Genomic DNA, 22,174 nt, shown 5'->3' with positions numbered 1-22,174 from the left:
AGGAATCTAGACCCAACATGGCAGTATCACCTGACATGGCAGGCCCTTTGTTAGGACTTCCCGCCCTTCACTTCCTGCTAAGACTCTCAGCGTGTGAAAAAAGCCCGCGCCCGCCAAAAAAACCCTGCTCTGTGCAAGCTCCTGGACACGTCATTCCTCAGAAATCAAAACTTAACTCAGGAAAACCGAAACCTATAAACCCCAACCTACCTCGCCCTATAAAAAGCCCCCGATACCCGCCCCAAGTGCGACTTCCTCGGCCCTCCTCCTAGAGGACTGGTGAACCTCGCCCGCAAGCCCAATGAAGGCTACCTCTGTTCTCATCTGCCTTGTGTCTTCTTGCTCGGCTCCCCATTACATTACACTGGTGCTGAAACCCGGGAGGAGACCCCTCCCTAGACCCCTGCCGGTTCCGGCAGGCTCTCCTCTCCCAGAGCCAGGACCTCCTCTCCGAGCCAGGAGCCGTTTCACCAAATCCGAGACTCAATTCGATCACTGCTGGGTAAGTTTTCCCCCGTCCTGCAGGCTCCGGGGGTCCCTGCCTGAAAACGTGGCCATGTCAGGGCCTCCCCCATTCGTCACTTGTGACCTCGGCACCAGGGACTAGGAGACGTCCAACCTCTCTGGAAGCCGCCATACCCTGCACTCTGCGTGGCAGTGGGAGGATGGTCCCGTTGCCTCCGGACTGCCCGCCTCAGGATCATGGGGACTGCCCAGTCCAAACCAGACCCAAAATCCCCTCTGGGGTGCCTCTTGGCTAATTTCCAGGCTTTAGGTCTCAGCCAAGACCTAAAACGAAAGCGGCTTATTTTCTTCTGCACAGTGGCATGGCCGCAGTATAAATTAGATAATCAGTCTCAGTGGCCTGCAGAAGGCACTCTAGACTTTAATATCCTCACACATCTGACCAAGTTTTGCAAGAGGCTAGGCAAATGGTCCGAGGTACCCTATGGTCAGGCCTTTTAGGACTTGTGTTCCTGCCCAGACCTCTGAGCCTGATGTTCATTGGCCCAGGTCTTGCTCGCGAAATCTACTCCCTCAAGCAAGGAGAAGGACGATTCCTCCTCTTTCTCTGAGCCCCCTAATACTCTTTCCCTGTCCCCCCTTCAGTCCCCTGCTCAACCTCCCCCTTACTCTGACCCGTCGTCGTCTCCATCCTCGTCGGCGCCACCCCTTCTGTCCACTCCTCCTGTGTCCCCACCAAACCTGACGGACCCTGTCTCTCCTGCCTCCTCCTCCTCCTTGCCTGTCTCAGCCCATACCCGGTCCAGGACCAACCTCCTGTGCCCCTTGCGGGAAGTGGCAGGCACCAAAGGAGTGGTCCAGGTCCATGTGCTGTTTTTGCTGGCAGACCTAAGATTGAAGAGCATGTAGGCTCTTTCTCGGCCAACCCCACTCTGTATATCAAAGAGTTCAGATACCTATGCCAGGCGTATGACCTCACCTGGCATCATCTACATGTCATTATGACCTCAACTCTGTCCCCTGAGGAATGGGAGGTATCCTAGCAGCAGCCAGGCAGCATGCTGACCAGGTTCATTTAACTGACCCGGCCATGCCAGTAGGCACCGAGGTGGTGCTCTCGGCCGAGGCCGGCTAGGACCACCAGGTTGGGCAGGCAGGCCGCCGCCACCGAGACATGATGGTCCAGTGCCTTCTTGCCGGCATGCAGGCAGCCTCCAATAAGTTGGTCAACTTTAATAAATTAAAGGAGGTAGTCCAAGACTCAGATGAAAATCCGGCCATTTTTCTTAACTGACTGACAGAGGCACTCATTCAGTACACCCGCCTTGACCCTGCCTCCCCCGCAGGAGGAACCATCTTGGCTACGTACTTTATTTCTTAGTCAGCTCTGGATATCCGGAAAATATTTAAAAAGGTGGAGGACGGCCCTCAAACTCCCATCCAGGATTTAGTCAAACTGGCCTTCAAGGTCTACAACTCCAGGGAGGAAGCAGCTGAGGCCCAGTGACAGGCCAGGCTAAAACAGAAGGTACAACTCCAAACCCAGGCCTTGGTAGCAGCCCTGAGGCCGGCTGGCTCCAGGAGCTCTCAGAGAGGAGGTACTCCCTGAGTGCCACCTGGTGCCTGCTTCAAGTGTGGCAACGAAGGCCACTGGGCCAAGCAGTGCCCCAACCCTAAGGAGCCAACTCGCCCCTGTCCGAGCTGTCGGCAGATAGGCCATTGGAAGTCAGACTGCCCCAACCTGAAGACGGTCGCTACGCCTCCACGTGACAACCCTCCTCCAGGTACTAGAGGCATCTTCCAGCTCCTCAACACCGACGAAGATTGAAGAGGCCCAGACTCGGGAACCCCTCTTACTCTCGCCAAGCCCAGGGTTATGCTCCAGGTAGCAGATAAGTCCATATCCTTCCTTATGGATACGGGGGCCACCTACTCTGTTTTGCCTTCCTTCAGTGGCCCCAGCCATCTCTCCGCTGTCACGGTCATGGGAATTGATGGCACTCCCTCCACCTACCGCCAGACTCATCCTCTGTCTTGCCGCCTGGATGGCTCCCTCTTCTCGCACTCATTTCTTATCATTCCTTTGTGCCCAAGTCTCCTTGTTAGGACGAGATCTCCTCTCCAAGCTAGGGGCCTCAGTTCACTTCCAGCCCAACCCCTCCCCGCACCTCGCGTTCTTCTTTCCCCTCCTCCCGCCTGATAAACCCCATCAGGCTGACCCCCCACTCCCGTTTCTAGTCCCCATTAACCCTAAGGTGTTGGACACCTCTACCCCGATCATTGCCCAGCACCATACTCCAGTCTGCATCCAGCTGAAGGATCCCTCCAAGTTTCCCTGTAGACCCCAGTTCCCTACCTCCCTTGAACACTGACAGGGACTAAAACCCATCATCATGTGCCTGCTCCAGCAGCACATTCTAGTCCCTGCCAACTCACCATGCAATACTCCTATCCTGCCTGTACGGAAAAGCTCCGGGGCCTACCGCCTCGTGCAGGATCTACACCTCATCAATGAGGCAGTAGTCCCCACCTTTCCAGTTGTTCCTAACCCATATACACTTCTCTCGCGCATTCCCCAATACCACTCATTTTACTGTCCTTGACCTAAACGATGCCTTCTTCACCATTCCCCTACACCCCGACTGTCACTTTCTGTTTGCCTTTACATGGGAAGATCCAGACACTCATATTTCTTCCCAGCTGACTTGGACTGTTCTGCCTCAAGGGTTCCAAGATAGCCCCCATTTTTTCGGACAGGCACTGGCACAGGATGTTAGCCTCTGTCCCCTTACCCACAGCACACTATTGCAGTATGTAGATGACTTATTACTATGTAGTCCCTCCTGGGAGAGCTCCCTTGTGGATACTGCTACACTTTAAAATTTTCTTGGTGACCGAGGTTATCGGGTTACCCCGGCCAAGGCTCAGCTTTGCACCCCTTCTGTCACCTACCTAAGCATACTCCTCACATCCCACTACAAAAAGCCTCATGGCAGATAGCATAAGCCTCATCAAAACTCTCCAGCCTCCTCACGATGCGGAAGAGATCTTGTCTTTCCTAGGACTAGTAGGGTATTTCAGGCATTGGATTCCCAACTTCGGGGTCCTAGCCAAGCCCCTCTACCAGGCTGCCAAGGAAGTGCCCACCGGACCGCTGTCCGACCCCTCATTAGTTGCCAACTCTTTCGAGAAGCTTCAGGACTGTCTCCTTTCTGCCCCTGCTCTCTCTCTCCCCAACCCCCTTCGGCCTTTTCATCTATTCTCCAAGGAGCCACAAAAGGTAGCTACTGGCCTCCTAGCCCAGCCGGTTGGATCCACATACCAGGCTGTGGCCTATCTCTCCAAGCAGTTAGACCCCACGGTCCAGGGCTGGCAACCTCGTCTGCGAGCCCTGGCAGCTGCCACAGAACTTACCAAGGAGGCCCTCAAGCTCACCCTAGGACATTCTCTTACTGTCTACTCTTCTCACCGACTGTCAGATCTCATCACACACAAGTGTCTCAGCCACCTCACCCCATCCCGGCTTCAACAGTTCCATCCCCAATGCTTCCTGGTGCAACCAGACAGGATCTGCGCCTCCACATCTAACTGCCCCCGCAGCTCCCTGTGTCCTCCGCTTCATCCAGGACCACATGAAAGGAGTCTCCTGGGTCACTTACAATCAGATGCTACTCCACCCCTATACCCAAGTTCCGACCTCCAAAGAACCCCACAAGGGCCTATATCAGCAGGAAGCAGCCAGATGAATACGTCGCCCCTTTTTCTTATTAGAAAGAGGTCGGAATGTTAGGCAGGAATCTAGACCCAACATGGCGGTATCACCTGGCATGGCAGGCCCTTTGTTAGGAATTCCCACCCTTCACTTCCTGCTAAGACTTTCAGCGCGCGAAAAAAGCCTGCACCCGCCAAAAAACTCCCGCTCTGTGCAAGCTCCTGGACACGTCATTCCTCAGAAATCGAAACCTAACTCAGGAAAACTGAAACCTACAAACCCCACCTACCTCACCCTATAAAAGGCCCCCGATACCTGCCCTGAGTGCGACTTCCTCGGCCCGCCTCCTAGAGGACCGGTAAACCTCGCCCACGAGCCCAATGAAGGCTACCTCTGTTCTCATCTGCCTCATGTCTTCTTGCTCGGCTCCCCATTATATTACAGTTTACAGATATAAGGAATTAACATATAAAGCAAGAATGCCCAAAGGAGAGACAAAAGATTTCCAGAGAAGAGAAACAGAAACTCTAGATGTGCCGGAAACAGTCTTCTATCTGGGTTCTTTTGTGCTTGATGTCTTTCACCTATACTGTTCTCAAGGTTTATCCATGTTGTAGTAGGTATCAATGCTTCACCCCATTTTAAGGCTGAGTAATACTCCATTGTATGGATACACTACATTTTTAATTTATTCACCAACTGATGAACACTTGCGTTGTGTCCACTTTTTGCTATTAAGAATAATGAATGTTCATGTACAAGTTTTTGTCTGACCATATGTTTTCAGTTATCTTGGGTGGAAAGAGAATTGATATCTAGGAGTAGAATTTCAGAATCACACGGTAATTCTTTATTTAACTTTGAGAAATTATCTAACTGATTTCCACAGCAACTGCATCATTTTATATTTCCCCACCAGAAATGCAACTTCTCCACATCCTCACCGATACTTATGTTTTGTTGATTTTGGATATAGCTATCCCTGTGGGTATAAAGTGGTGTCTTACTGTGGTTTGACTTTGCATTTCCCTAATGACTAATGATGTTGAGTATCATTTCATGTGCTTCTTGACCACTGTGCATCTTCTTTGGAGAAATGTTTATTCAAGTTCTTTGCCCATTTTAAAATTGGGTTATTTATATTTGTGTTGCTAAGTTGTAGTTCTTTATATATTCTAAATACTAGACCCTGATTTTGTATATGACTTGCAAAAATTTTCTCCCAGTCTCTGGGTCACTCTTTCATTTTTTGATGGTATCCTTTGATAATGCAAGGTTTTAATTTTGATGAAGTCCAATTTATCTATTTTTTCTTCTGTTATTTATATTTTTGGTGTCTTATTAAAAAAACAATTGCCTAACTCAGGGTTATGAAAAATTTACACCTATGTTTCCTTTATAAGATTTTATAGTGTTAGCTCTTACATTTGGGTCTTGGATCCATTTTTGAATTAATTTTTGCATTTCATATGAGTTTAAGGTCCAAATTCATTCATTTGCATGTAAATATTCAGTTGTCCCAGCATCATTTGGTGAAAACACTATTCTTTCTCCATTGAATGGTTTTGGTATCCTTTTCAAAACTCCATTGACCAAAAATGTATGGGTTTATTTACAGACTTTTAATTTAATTCTGTTGATTTGTATGTCTATCCTTGTGCTAGAGGCATATTTTTTTGATTACTGAAACTTTGTATCAAATTCCGAAATTAGGATGTATGAGTCTTCTGATTTTGTATTTCCCTTTCAAGATTGTTTTGGCTATTTAGGATCCCTTGCGATTCCATACAAATTTTGGGATTAGCTTGTCCATTTCTACAAACAAAAAAGGATGTTGGAATACTGATAGCAACTGAATTGAATCTGCAGATCAATTCAGAAGTATTGCCATCTTCAGAATATGAAGTGTTTCAATTAACAAGGATATCTTTTTATTTACTTACATCTTCTTCAATTTCCCTCAACAATGTAGCATCAATGTTTAAATTTAAATTAATCAAAATTAAATTTAAATGAAAATTCAGTTCCTCAGTCACACTAGTTACATCTGAAGTAGTGAATGCCACATGTGGCTAACGGCTACTGTATTGGCTAACACCAACTAAAGAAATAGGTATGTGTGGGCATTATATAGTTATGGTAATTGATGTTACGAATCAATAAGTGTGAATAGGCTAAAATCACTCATTAAGAAAAAAAAAAAACCTGTATCACAGAACAAAACCCAACTATAAACTGCACAAATGAAATACATCTAAAACTAAATTATTTATTTATAGTTTATTTCAGAGCTTTGATGTAAAAATTCAGCAATTTGAACTTTTAAATAATTATTTTTATTTTTAATAGTTATGGGTATATAACAGGTGAGGTATATATTTATGGGGTACACATGATGTTTTGATACAGGCATTTAATATGTAATAATCACATAAGGGTAATTGAGGGTATCCATCACCTCAAGGATTTTTTTTTCTTTTTTTGATACAGGATCTCACTCTGTTTCCCAGGCTGGAAAGCAATGGCATGACCACAGCTCACTATAGCCTCAAACTCCTGAGCATAAGCAATCCCCTCTCCTCAGTCTCCCAAGTAGCTAGGACTACAGGCAAACACCACTACATCTGGCTAATTTTAAAAATTTGTGCAGCAACAGAGTCTCACTATGTTGCTCAAGCTGGTCTTGAACTCCTGGCCTCAAGTGAGCCCCCTCCCTCAGCCTCCCAAAGTACTGGGATTATAGGCATGAGCTACCATGCCCAACCACATGTATCATTTCTTTGTGTTAGGAACACTCCAATTCCACTCTTTTGGTTATTTTAAAATATACAACAAATTATTGCTGACTACAATCATCCTGTTGGGCTATCAAATACTAGATCTTATTCATTCTAACTGTTTTTATATCCATTAACCATCCCGAGTTTTCTCCCGTCCCTTACTACCCTTTCCAGGCTGTGCTAACCATCATTCTATTCTCTATCTTCATGAGTTTAACTATTTTAATTTTTAGCTCCCTCATCAGAATATGGGAAATTTGTCTTTCTATGCCTGGCTTATTTCACATAACATAATGTCCTCCAGGCCCATCTATATTGTTGCAGATGATAGGATTTCATTCTTTTTTATGGCTGAATAATATACCATTGTTTATATATACCACATTTTCTTTAGCCATTCATCCATCTATGGATACTTAGTATGATCCCACATCTTAGCTATTGTGAATAGTACTGCAATAAACATGAGAGTGCAGATATCTCTTTCATATACTTTCTGATTTCCTTTCTTTTAGATATATACCTAGCAGTGGGATTGCTGGATCATATGTTAGTTCTTTTTTGAGTGTTTTGAGAAACTTTCATACTGTTCTCTGTAGTGGTTGTACTAATTTACATTTCCACCAGCAGTGTAGAAGGGTTCCCCTTTCTCCATATCCTTGCCAGCATTCATTATTGCCTGTCTTTTGAATAAAAGACATTTTAACTAGAGTGAGATGATATTTTACTGTAGTTTTGATTTGCATTTCTCTGTTGATTAACGATGTTGTACAGTTTTTCGCATACCTGTTGGCCACTTGTATGTTTCCTCTTGAGAAATGTCCATTCAGATCTTTTGCACACTTTTTAATTGGATTATTTGATTTTTTTTCCTATTGAGTTGTTTGAGCTCTTTATATATTCTGGTTATTAATCCCTTGTCAGATGAATAGCTTGCAAATATATTCTCCCACTCTATGTGTTGTCTCTTCACTTTGTTGATTGCTTCCTTTGCTGTGCAGAAGCTTTTCAACTTGATGGAATCCCATTTGTCCATTTTTGCTTTGGTTGCCTGTGCTTCTGAGGTATTACTCAGGAAATCTTTGCCCAGGTGAATCAGTGACCTGCAGTTTTTCCCAGTGTTTTTTTTTTTTTTTTTTTTTTTGTAGCAGTTTCATAGTTCCAGGTCTTCTCTCTCTTTTTTTTTTTTTTTTTTTTTTTTTTTGAGTCTGGGTTTTGCTTTGTTGCTCAGGCTGCAGTGCAGTGGCACAATCATGACTCACTGCAGCCTTGAACTCCTGGGCTCAAGTGATTCTCCCACCTTGACCGTCCAAGTAGCTGGGACTACAGGTGTGCAACACCATGTCCAGCTAAGTTTTTAAAAGATTTTTGTACAGACAGCATCTTACTGTGTTGCCTAGGCTGGTCTCAAACTCCTGACTTCAAAAGATCCTGCTGCCTTGGCTTCCAAAGTACTGGGATTAAAGGCATGAGCCACTGCACCTGGCCTCAAGTCTTAAATTTAAGTCTTTAATGCATTTTGGTTTGATTTTTGTATATGGCGAGAGACTGAGGTCTACTTTCATCCTTTTGCATATGAATATCCAGTTTTCCCAGCACCATTTATTGAAGAGATTGTCTGTTCCCCAGTGCATATTCTTGACCATTCTAGAAAATGAGTTTACTATAGATGCATGGATTTATTTCTGAATTTCTGTTCTGTTCCATTGGTCTGTATGTCTATTTTTATGCTGGTACCATGCTGCTTTGGTTACTATAGTTCTGCAGTATTTGCAGATGATTTGATTCTTCCAGTTTGTTTCATTTTGTTCATGATAGCTTTGGCTATTCTGGGTCTTTTGTGGTTCCATACAAATTTGTATAATTTTTTCTATTTCTGTGAAGAATGTCACTGGTATTTTGACAGAGAATACACTGGATCTATAGATTGCTTGGTGTGGTATGGACACTGAATTTTCCAATTAATGAAAATGGAATATCCCTTCATTTTTTTGGTGCTCTTCAATTTCTTTCATCAGTATTTTATAAATTTCATTGTAGAGATCTTTTACTTCTTTGGTTAAGTTAATTCTTAGGTATTTAATTTTATTTGTGGCTATTGTAAATGGAATTGCTTTCTTTGTTTCTTTTTCATATTGTTCACTGTTGGCACGTAGAAATGCTACTGATTTTTGTATGTTGATTTTGCATCCTGCAAATTTACTGAACTTGTTTATCAGTTCTAATAGTTTTTTGGTGGATCTATTACTCCATTTATAGAAAGTAAAAATCAAGCATAACTAAACTATAGTGTGTAGGAGGTAAGGTACATTCTTAGAGTAAAATTTAAAAAAAGCAATGAAGTCACTACCAAAAAATGTATTATTACAGTAACTATGTCTCAGGAGCTCATGGGGGGTTGTGATTTTGAAGTGATAAAAGCAGGCCTTTCACAATGCTGACTATGTTTACTTTATCTATACTGAGAGTGGTGATTACTCAGTATACATTTCATAAATGTTTTATGCTACACATTTATGTTTTATCTATTTTTCTTTGTGAGTTTTATTTCACAATAATAATAGGTTTAAAAGATCTAAACAGGACATCCAGTTAGAATTTTTGACAAAGCTCAAAGTCATGGTCTGGGTATTGGAGGTGAGACCAGGAGGAGGGAGAGGATATTATCTAACTATTATGATTTCTTCAAACAGAAGAAATCCCAAACAACATATATAACATATTTCCATCAATTCCAGGACAAAATAAAATAAAAGATGCACCATTACTGTATGCACCAAGAAAGGGAAAACAATGCTGACAAACTATGGCACAACATTATTTGTCAGAAATATTGAAATGTAAAACAAAGAAGTATATAATAAAATTGATGGAATATGGTGTATAGAGAATAACTATTATACTTCTCACTTATTCAAACTACTACTTTTTGAATATAAAAATTTTTTATATTTTAAGGGAGTAGATGTAAGTAAAATAAGCCATAACCTACCAATCTGGTTTAAGTGTAGTACAAAGGCCTACAATAATCTAAATGAATTTAGGCACCTTTTATCATTGAAATTATAAATATTTTGCTATATTGGACATGAAAAAATATTAGTAAGGTAAAAACCTGACATCATCTTTATAGATAATTATTCACTTAGATTAATAAAAACTCAATTATATTCTAACTTTTTGGTCTTTTTTACAATATTAAATTTACATAAATAAAAATATCTTAACAGGACTTTCTATGAATAAAAAAAAAGATTAAAGCAGTTGTTCTACATGATTCTCTAAAAACAATGCCCTAAATACTAGAAAGTGAGAGCTCAATAAAAAAAAAAACAAGAAATAAGTAAAAGGATATAATAAAATCAAGGATTTACATGTAATTTGGTAAAACTTACAAATACCAAATTTTTCATTAAAAAAGAAATACATCTCAGGTGTTTAATATGTATGTAACTGACTAAATCTTTACAAGTTATAATCCTGCCCTGCCCTGCCCCCTCAAAAAGGACTGTAAGTCTTAAAATGAAAAATAAGTCTCCTATCTCACTCCACCCTCCTCCAATTCCATTCTTATAGGACAATATTTTTTACATTTTTTACTCTTCTTGTAAATTATCTCCATTACCCTATCTTCCTATTTAGATGCCCTTCATTTCTTTCTCTTGCCTGATTGCTCTGGCTAGGCCTTTCAATACTACTTTGAATAGAAGTGGTGAGAGAGGGCAACTTTGTCTTATGCCAGTTTTCAAGGGGAATACTTCCAGATTTTGCCCATTCAGTATAATGTTGGCTGTAGGTTTATCATAGATGGCTCTTATTATTTTGAAGAATGTTCTGCCAATATGTAGTTTATTGAGAGTTTTTAATGTGAAGGGGTGCTGAATTTTATCAAAAGATTTTTGTGTGTCTATTGAGATAATTATTTGTTTTTGTCTTTAGTTATGTTTATGTGATGAATCACATTTATTGATTACGTATGTTGAACCAACCTTGCATCCCAGAGATGAAGCCTACTTGATCATGGTGGATTAGCTTTTTGATGTGCTGGTGGATTCAGTTTGCCAGTATTTTGTTGAGGATTTTTGTATTAATGTTCATACTGGCCTGAAGCTTTCTTTTTTGTTGTTGTTGTATCTCTGCCAAGTTTTGGTATCAGGATGATGCTGGCCTCATAGAATAAGTTGGGGAGGGGTCTTTCCTCCTCAATATTTTGGAATAGTTTCATTAGAAATGGTATTGGCTGGTTGGGCATGGTGGCTCACACCTGTAATCCCAGCACTTTGGGAGGCCAAGGAGGGCAGATCATGAGGTCAGGAGTTCGAGACCAGCCTGGCCAACATGATGAAACCTCGTATCTACTAATAATACCAAAATTAGCCAGGAGTGGTGGTGTGCGCTTGTAGTCCTAGCTACTCAGGAGGCTGAGGCAGGAGAATTGCTTGAACCCGGGAGGCGGAGGTTGCAGTGAACCGAGATCATTGTGCAACACTCCAGCCTCGGTGACAAAGTGAGACTCCATCTCCAAAAAATAAAAGAAAAGAAAAAAAAGAAAAAGAAATGGTATCAGCTATTCCTTGTATATCTGGTATAATTTGCCTGTGAATCCGTGAATCCATCAGGTTCTGGGCTTTTTTTTTTTTTTTTTTTTGGTTGGCAGGCTATTTATTACTGATTCAATTTCGGAGCTCGTTATTGGTCTGTTCAGCTAATCAGTTTCTGGTCTGTTCAGCTAATCAGTTTCTTCCTGATTCAGTCTTGGGAGAGTGTGTGTGTCAAATAACTTATCTATCTCCTATAGGTTTTCGAGTTTGCCCTGCATAGAGGTGTTCATAGTTATTTTGTTTCTGTGGGGTCTATGGTAACATCCCCTTTGTCATTTCTAATTGTGTTTATTGGGATCTTCTCTCTTTTCTTCTTTATTAGTCAAGCTTGGAACATAACTATCTTATTTTCTCAAAAAACCAACTCCTGGATTTGTTGATGTTTTGAATGTTTTTTTGTGTGTGTCTTGATTTCCTTCAGTTTAGCTCTGATTTTGGTTATTGTCTTTTGCTAGCTTTGGGGTTCATTTGCTTCTTTAATTCTTTCCATTGTGATGTCAGGTTGTTATTTTGAGATCTTTCCCACATTTTCATGTGGACATTTTGTGGTATGAATTTCCCTCTTAACATTGCCTTAGCTCTGTCCCACAGATTCTGGTATGTTGTATCTTTGTTCTCATTGGTTTCAAAGAACTTCATGATTTCTGTCTCAATTTCATTATTTACCCAAAAGTCATTCAGGAGCATGTTGTTTAATTCCTATGTAATTGTATGGTTTTGAGTGATTTTCAGAGTCTTGACTTCTATTTTAATTGTGCTGTGGTACAAGAGTGTGTTTCGTATGATTTTGGTTCTTTTGCATTTGCTGAGGACTGTTTTATGTCCAATTATGTGGTCAATTTCAGAGTATGTGCCATGTGGTGATGAGAAGAATGTATATTCTGTTATTTGGGGGTGGAAAGTTCAGTATCAGTACTGCACAAAGCCCTTTTCAGCACAAGTACCATTCTATAAAATCCCCAGCAAGCCTTTTCTTCTTGCAGTCAGCTCCCCTCTTGCTGATCTGCCTGTTGCTTTCTTGGAATGTACTTTTATACCTTCTCTAATAAATGTGCCGTTCTATACATATAACTGTCTTGGCAAATTCTTCTTACTGCCTGCATGATACCGGCCCCAGATAGTCACTACCTGTGACAAAAATGATCTTACATTTCAGAAGGATCACTCTGCCTCCTCTATGTAGAATACGTTATAGGAGTAAGAGGTACAGCTATGGAGACCAGTATAAATTTCCAGGTTTAAATTGAGGTGGAGTTGCCAAAGAATTTGCTGATGGATCGTATTTGAGTTATAGCAGAGAATTTTAGGATGACTCCAAAGTTTTCAGTATAAGCAACTATAAAGATATAACTATGATTGTTGAACTGGGAAAGACTAAAGAAAGAAATGTTTGTGGGGGAGAATTTAGGAGTTTAATTTTGTTACAGTCGAGGTGCTTATTATACATACAAATGAAAATGTTAATTTGAAGGCCGGATGGAGGAATCCTAGAGTTTACAGTGGTGTCCTAGGTGGAAGCACACACTTGGAAAATGTAGCATATAAACAGTATTTAAAGTAATGAAACACTGAGTGGAAAACTACCTAAAGAGTGAGTGTAGATAAGAGAAGACAGTTCAGGACCAATCCCTGAAATATTCTACATTTAAAGGTTGGGGAGATACAGAGAAATCAGGCAAGGAGAGTGAGAAGGGGCAACCAGGAGGAAAACTAGAAGAGCTCTGAAGAGAGAAGTCATGTGCATCACTGCCAAATCTAGTGGTCAGTCTCCTCGTCTTGGATTTGGCAATGAGACATCACTGCTGACTTTGACGTGAGCAGTTTCAGGGGTTGGGATAAAAGCTTAATGAATAGTTCAAGAGAGAATGGAAGCAAAGAAAAAAATAATCTAGAGGCATAGTTTTATAATAAAAGGAGGGGGAACAGAGAAACAGTGAATGTGGGGTTAGAAACGTTTTGGGTTTTGTTTTTATGGTGGGGAGAATAACAACATGCTTATATGCTGTGATACGTGGGAAGATTTAGAAAAGAGGGATAATTAATGAGAAGAGACAATTGCTAGAGCAAAGACCTTACTAAAAGAGAAGGGATGGGATACATTGCACAGGTCCAAGGAGTGGTCTTACGTAGAACATGATTGATTTATTTCTCCTAAGACCAGGAGACTGACAGAGTACATGGACTACTATATCGAGTAACGGCAATTTAACAGTATCCTTGGTCATGTCCAGTCTATTTACGTCAGTGATTTTGTTTGTAGAAGTTAGCCTCTTTAGGAAATAATCTGTTTAAGTAAAAGACTTAGCTATAAGAATGGGGATAATAGCATTCAACTTAAAAGTGAAAAGTTGAAGGTATCTCAAATACCCACAATCATTAGCTACTGGACTTTTCAGGCTTAAAATGTATTACAGAAACAATGTTTCAGGATGTTTAAAGTTATATCAAACAGTAACTCAGAGAAAAGCAACTGTTTCTCACTGGTACACGTCCTGAAATTTAAACCAATATTAAATATAAAATATGTTTTAAGATGTTTCATAAGTATATTTTATATACTTACTTTTAAAAGGATAAACCCTCATTTAAAAAGACATTTTTGATAAACATTTTTTAAAAGTTTGACTTTGCCAGTAATCAAATAAATGGAAATTAAAATAGTAGAATATCATTTTCACTTATAAAAATTACAAAATTGGCCATAACTTAAACACTCTGTTGGAAAGAGTGAGAAGCAGGCATTCTCATATACTGTTAATACAAACTGAATTGGTATGACTTCACTGGAGGACAATCATAGTATGTATCAAAAGCTTTAATAATATATATGTTATTTATCCCATAAATTCCACTTCTAGGATTTTTATTTAAAGAAATATTAGGAATGCTTTTACACTGTTGGTGGGAGTGTAAATTAGTTCAACCATTGTGGAAGACAGTGTGGCAATTCCTCAAGGATCTAGAATTAGAAATACCATTTGACCCAGCAATCCCATTACTGAGCATATACCCAAAGGATTATAAATCACTCTACAATAAAGACATGTGCACATGTATGTTTACTGCGGCACTATTCACAATAGCAAAGACTTGGAACCAAACCAAATGTCCATCAATGACAGACTGGATTAAGAAAATGTGGCACATACACACCATGGAACACTATGCAGCCATAAAAAAGGATGAGCTCATGTCCTTTGCAGGGACATGGATGAAGCTAGAAACTACCATTCTCAGCAAACTATCACAAGATCAGAAAATCAAACACCGTATGTTCCCACTCATAAGTGGGAGTTGAACAATGAGGACACATGGACACAGGGAGGGGAACATCACACACCAGGAGGGATAACATTAGGAGAAATACCTAATGTAGGTGACAGGTTGATGGGTGCAGCAAACCACCACAGCACGTGTATACCTATGTAACAAAACTGCACATTCTGCACATGTAACCCAGAACTTAAAGTACAATAAATAAATAAATAAATCTGAAAAAAATTCATTGCTTTGTATAAAAACATATAGTTACAAGGATGTTAGCTACAACACTGTATATAACAGTTAATAATTAAATGTACCCTAAAGTTTCACAATAACTGTGTAAACATACTATACAGACAATGAAATTTTAGGACATGATACTGTAGAAACACTATTAATGATAAGTAAAAGGCACTTTATATAGTAGTAAGGGAAATAAATAGCTACATGTACATTATGATTCCATTTTCATTAAAGTAAATAATGTATCTATGCATAGAAAAAGTTGGAAAGCCATCCATCAAAATGTCAGGAATGTTTCTAGCAGCTGCTTCTTGAAGGTAAGATAAGGAGTGACTTAAACTTTCTTCTTCCTATCTTTATTTATTTTATAATTTTTCTACCATGAATATGTATTACTTTCTAAATAAATTAAAAGCAGTAATGTGGGGGGAGGGACTGATGGTTTCTTAAAATTAGCAATCTAGTAGATTTTTAAAAAATGTGTCTAATACAGGTATATTTCTGTGAATGCAATTTGATTTTTAAAGTATTAGTTCTTTATGACAATTAGGATAGTTTAAATTTTTCTAAAAAAAAAACCTCCATGATTAGTAATACTAACTGGCTTATGACTAGGCTGAATTGGTGTTTGTCTTTTCATTTTAGCATCCTTTATACAACAAGATGTTAGAAATTCTTCATTTTATAAAGAAGCTATATATACATGTTTGGATTAGTGCATCACAAAATCATATTAAAATATTCAGATAAAAAGTGGCTATGCACTTGGGTATACAGGTTCTACATTACTAAATTAATTATGAGTGCACATCATGAGAAAGTTCCATTATTGTACCTTTCAAAAACACTGTAATAATTACTTCAGTATCTTACATGTACATAGAAGAGGAAAATTAGTGTGTGTGTGTATACATATCTCTCTATATTTTAAGTCATTTCCTAAATCACTGAATACAGCCTTTCTACCTACATACTGATTACTAAATTCTATCTCCAGATGACATCTTGCTGTTTAATTCCAGACTTGTATTTTACCCACTCTGCCATAAACTAGTTGTGTGACTAAGGACAAGTTATTTAACCTCTCTGCATTTCAGTTTTCTCATTTGTGAAATATAGACAGCAGTGCCTATTAATCCAACATATCCCAAAACAGTATAATTTTATGCCTGTTCAAAACATCATCTTGCTGCATTTCTTTTCTAGACAATGTACTACAATTATCCCTTTTCCCAAGGAATCCACTTACCCAAGTTAGAAATTACAGTGCCATTATATTCTATTCTTCTTTTTCCCTCACCATCCAAAACACCTTCCCACTCTCAGCTTTGAAATATTGGTGACTTCTCTTACTAGATGGCAATTATCTTGAGAATGGGGACTGTGTTCTTTTTTAGAAGTTCATAAAGCTCCTATACTCTTGACATCTAAGTATCCCGGGCACCGAGGAAAATTTTTGTCCTATGGTTAGGCACTCAATAAATGCATTTTGGATGTGTGTGTGTGTGACATATATACATATTTTATACACATACAGAATATGTTATAGCTTTGCCATGATTATAAAATTGTAGAAGTATATAAAGACTGTAGATCCTCATGGTGGACAGAAGGCAGGACTAGAGTGCAGCTCTAGACAGAGCAGACTGCGGAGGCTTGCCTTGTGAATTTTAGCTCCAGATCGACTGCAAGAAAAAACCTACCAATCCTGAGAGGACCACAGACCTTCTAAAGGAGTGGACTGCTCCTGCAGGACCTGGGAGACCCCCCCCCAAATACTGTGGGTGCCACAACTGCCGAAGTGGGAAAGGGAGAACCCTGCCTCTCCCAAACACACACCACCACTGGAGAAGCTGAAGGTCTGTTTGTGGGAGAAGTTTCCGACTTTACCAGGAGCTGAGTCAATCTGGAGAGCTGAGCAAAATACAGGGGTAGGGGAAACAACAGAAAGGCCCTGGGAGCTCGCTGGGTCCCCGAGCAGGCCATTCCTGCCTGTACCACGAGGATCCAAAGGGAGGGTAGCCAGAGGAGCAGGGGCTAAAACTCCACAGGGAAAAGGAAATCTCTAGCTGAACTCTGTAACAATTTGAATGGGGTGAGAAGCCTCCCGGCCAGAACTTGGGGAAGAGTGCAAATCCAGTGTGCAGACTCCACAGGCAGGGGAAGAACTAAGCTCTTTTCTTTTGCAGCTGGGAGGCGGGTAGCCTGGGGCAGGTTTTCAAGCCTGTCGCACCCTCTGCCTGGAAACGGACTCCGGCTGTTGGCAGGGGCATGGTGGGAGTGAGACTGGCCCTTCGGTTTGCATGGGAGCTGGGTGAGGCCTGTGACTGCCTGCTTTCCCCCACTTCCCTGACAACTTGCAGGTCTCAGCAGAGGGAGCCATAATCCTCCTAGGTAGACAACTCCACTGACCTAGGAATCTCACTCCCATCACCCACAGCAGCCCCAGCAAGACCTGCCCAAGGAGAGTCTGAGCTCAGACATGCCTAGCCCTGCCCCGACCTGAGAGTCCTTCCCTACCCACCCTGGCAGTGAAAGACAAAGGGCATATAACCTTGGGAGTTCTAGGGTCCTGCCCACCACTGGTTCTTCCCCATACTACCATAGTTGCTACTCTCTGGAATGTGCCACCTCCTGGCAGGAGGCCAACCAGCACAAAAATAGAGCATTAAACCACCAAAGCTAAGAACCCTCACAGAGTCCATTGCAACCCCTCACCTCCCTGCCACCTCCATCAGAACAGGTGCTGGTATCCCATAGATGGCTCACATCACAGGACTCTGTGCACACAACCCCCAGTAGCAGCCAAGAGCCAGGTAGATTCACTGAGTGGCTAGACCCAGAAGAGAGACAACAATCACTACAGCTAGGCTCACAGGAAGCCACACCCACAGGAAAAGGGGGAGAGTACTACATCAAGGGAACACCCCATGGGACAAAAGAATCTGAATAACAGCCATCAGCCCTAGATCTTCCCTCTGACAGAGCCTAGCCAAATGAGAAGGAACCAGAAAACCAACCCTGGTAATATAACAAAACAAGGCTCTTCAACACCCCCCAAAAATCATACTAGCTCACGAGCAATGGATCCAAACAAAGAAGAAATCCCTGATTTACCTGAAAAATAATTCAGGAGGTAGTCATTATGCTAATCATGGAGGGACCAGAGAAAGGCGAAGCTCAGTGCAAGGAAATCCAAAAAATAATACAAGAAATGAAAGGAGAAATATTCAAGGAAATAGATAGCTTAAAGAAAAAAAAAAATAAAAAATTCAGGAAACTTTGGACACACTTTTAGAAATGTAAAATGCTTTGGAAAGCCTCAGCAACAGAATTGAATAAGTAGAAGGAAGAAATTCGGAGCTCAAAGATGAGGTCTTTGAATGAACCCAGTCCAACAAAGACAAACAAAAAAGAATAAGAAAATATGAACGAAGCCTCCAAGAAGTCTGGGATTCTGTTAAACAACCAAACCTAAGAATAAACAGTGTTCCTGAGGAAGAAGAGAATTCTAAAAGCTTGGAAAACATAATTGGGGGAATAACTGAGGAAAACTTCCCTGGCCTTACTAGAGACCTAGACATCCAAATACAAGAAGCACAAAGAATACCTGGGAAATTCATCACAGAAAGGTCTTTACCTAGGCACATTGCCATCAGATTATCCAAAGTTAACATGAAGGAAAGAATCTTAAGAGCTGTGAGACGGAAGCACCAGATAACCTATAAAGGAAAACCTGTCAGATTAACAGCAGATTTCTCAGCAGAAACCCTACAAGCTAGAAAGAATTGGGGCCCTATCTTCAGCCTCCTCAAACAAAACAATTATCAGTCAAGAATTTTGTGTCCAGCAAAACTAAGCACATATATGAAGGAAAGATACAGTCTTTTTCAGAAAAACAAATGCTGAAAGAACTCACCATTACCAGGTCACTACTACAAGAACTGCTAAAAGGAACTCTAAATCTTGAAACAAATCCTGGAAACACATCAAAACAGAATCTCTTTAAAGCATAAATCACACAGGACCTATAAAACAAAAATACAAGTTAAAAATCAAAAATAAAAAACAAACAAACAAAAAACCAAAGTACACAGGCAACAAAGAGCACAATGAATGCAAGGGCACCTCCCATTTCAATACTGACATTGAATGTAAATGGCCTAAAAGCTCTACTTAAATGATACAGAACTGCACAATGGATAAGAACTCACCAACCAACTATCTGCTGCCTTCAGGCGACTCACCTAACACATAAGGACTCACATAAAGTAAAGGGGTGGAAAAAGGCATTTCATGCAAATGGACACCAAAAGTGAGCAGGAGTAGCTATTCTTATATCAGACAAAACAAACTTTAAAGCAACAGCAGGTAAAAGAGACAAAGAGGGACATTATATAATAGTAAAAGACCTCATCCAACAGGGAAATATCACAATCCTAAATGTACATGCACCAAACACTGGAGCTCCCAAATATATAAAACAATTGCTAATAGACATAAGAAATGAGATAGACAGCAACACAATAAGAGTTGGCGGGCGGGGGGGGCGGGGGGCTTCAATACTCCACTGACAGCACTAGATAGGTCATCAAGATAGAAAGCCAACAAAGAAACAATGCATTTAAACTATACCTTGGAGCAAATGGGCTTAACAAATATACACAGAACATTTCATTCAACATCTGAAGGATACACATTCTATCCCACAGCACATGGAACTTTCTCCAAGATAGACCATGTGATAGGCCATAAAATGAACCTCAATAAATTTAAGAAAATTGAAATTATATCAAGCACTCTTTCAGACTACAGTGGAATAAAACTGGAAGTCAACTCCAAAAGGAACCTTCAAAACCATGCAAATACATGGAAATTAAATAACCTGCTCCTTAATGAGCATTGGGTCAAAAATGAAATCAAGACAGAAATCAAAAAATTCTTCAAACTTTACAACAATAATGACACAACCTATCAAAACCTCTCAGATACAGCAAAGGCAGAGCTAAAAGGAAAGTTCATAGCCCTAAATGCCTATATCAAAAAGACTGAAAGAGTGCAAACTGACATTCTAAAGTCACGCCTCAAGGAACTAGAGAAACAAGAACAAACCAAACCCAGACCTAGCAGAAGAAAGAAAATAACCAAGATCAGAGCAGAATTAAATGAAATTGAAACAAAAAAATACAAGATAAATGAAACAAAAAGCTGGTTCTTTCAAAAGATAAATAAAATTTATAGACCATCAGCAAGATTAACCAAGAAAAGAAGAGAGAAAATAACCTCATTAAGAAACGAAACAAGAGATATTACAACTCACAGCACTGAAAACAAAAGATCATTCAAGGCTACTGTGAACACCTTTATGCATATGAACTAGAAAACCTAGACAAAATGGATAAATTCATGGAAAAATACAACCCTCCTAGCTTAAATCAGGAAGAATTAGATACGCTGAACAGACTGATAACAAGCAGCGATATTGAAATGGTAATTAAAAAATTACCAATAACAAAAAAGTTGAGGACCAGATGGATTCACAGAATTCTACCAGACATTCAAAGAATTGGTACCAATCCTTTTGACACTATTCGATAAGATAGAGAAAGAAGGAACCTTCCCTAATTTACTCTATGAAGCCAGCATCACCCTCATACCAAAACCAGTAAAGGACATAACCAAAAAAGAAAACTACAGACCAATATTCTTGATGAACATAGATGCTAAAATCCTTAACAAAATACTAGCTAACCGAATCCAACAACATATCAAAAAGATAATACACCATGATCAAGTGGGTTTCATACCAGGGATACAAGGATACTTTAACATATGCAAGTCAATAAATGTGATATGCCACATAAACAAAATTAAAAACACAAATCACACGATCATCTCAATAAACGCAGAAAAAGCATTTGACAAAAGCCAGCACATCCCTTTATGATTAAAACTCTCAGCAATATCGGCATACAAGGGACCTACCTTGATGTAACAAAAGCCAGCTATGACAAATCCACAGCCAACATAATACTGAATGGGGAAAAGTTAAAAGCATTCCCTCTGAGAACTGGAACAAGACAAAGATGTCCACTCTCACCACTCCTCTTCAACATAGTACTGGAAGTCCTAGCTAGAGCAATCAGACAGGAGAAAGAAATAAAGGGCATCGAAATCAGTAAAGAGAAAGTCAAACTGTTCACTGTTTGCTGATGATATGATTGTTTACCTTGAAAACCCTAAGGACTCCTCCAGAAAGTTCCTACAATTGATAAAAGAATTCAGCAAAGGTTCTAGATACAAGATTAATGTACACAAATCAGTAGCTCTTCTGTACATCAACAGCAACCAAGTGGAGAATCAAATCAAGAACTCAATCCCTTTTACAATAGCTGAAAAACAAAATAAAAAAAAATACTTAGGAATATACTCAACCAAGGAGTTGAAAGACCTCTACAAAGAAAACTACAAAATACTGCTGAAAGAAATCATAGATGACATGAACAAATGGAAACACATCCCATGCTCATGGATGGGTAGAATCAATATTGTGAATAATGACCATACTGCCAAAAGCAATCTACAAACTCAATGCAATCCCCATCAAAATACCACCACCATTCTTCACAGAATTAGAAAAAAAATTCTAAAATTCATATGGAACCAAAAAAAAAACCCACATAGCCAAAGTAAGACTAAGCAGAAAGAACAAATTTGGAGACATCACCCTATCTGATTTCAAACTATACTATATGGCCATAGTCACCAAAACAGTGTGGTACTGGTATAAAAATAAGCACATAGACCAGTGGAACAGAATAGAGAACCCAGAAATAAACCCAAATACTTACAGCCAACTGACCTTCGACAAAGCAAACAAAAACATAAAGTGGGGAAAGGACACCCTTTTCAACAAATGATGCTGGGATAACTGGCTACCCACATGAAGAAGAATGAAATTGGATCCTCATCTCTCACCGTATACAAAATCAACTCAAGATGGATTAAGGACTAAAACTTAAGACCTGAAACTATAAAAATTCTAGAAGAGAACTTTGGAAAAACCCTTCTAGATATTGGCTTAGGCAAGGATTTCATGACCATGAACC

General features: G+C 40.2%; 1 protein-coding gene across 9 annotated transcripts in view; it reads right to left on the bottom strand.

Annotated features, from left to right (window-relative positions):
• Positions 1-22,174, bottom strand: part of RUNDC3B (RUN domain containing 3B) — a 180,518-nt gene that overhangs the window by 63,185 nt on the left and 95,159 nt on the right. The window lies entirely within an intron of this gene.

The sequence above is a fragment of the Macaca thibetana genome, chromosome 3 (assembly GCF_024542745.1).
Source record: "Macaca thibetana thibetana isolate TM-01 chromosome 3, ASM2454274v1, whole genome shotgun sequence".
Taxonomy (NCBI): domain Eukaryota; kingdom Metazoa; phylum Chordata; class Mammalia; order Primates; family Cercopithecidae; genus Macaca; species Macaca thibetana.
The sequence above is the reverse complement of the archived record's forward strand: the minus strand, read 5'-3'. Positions and strand labels throughout refer to the sequence as shown.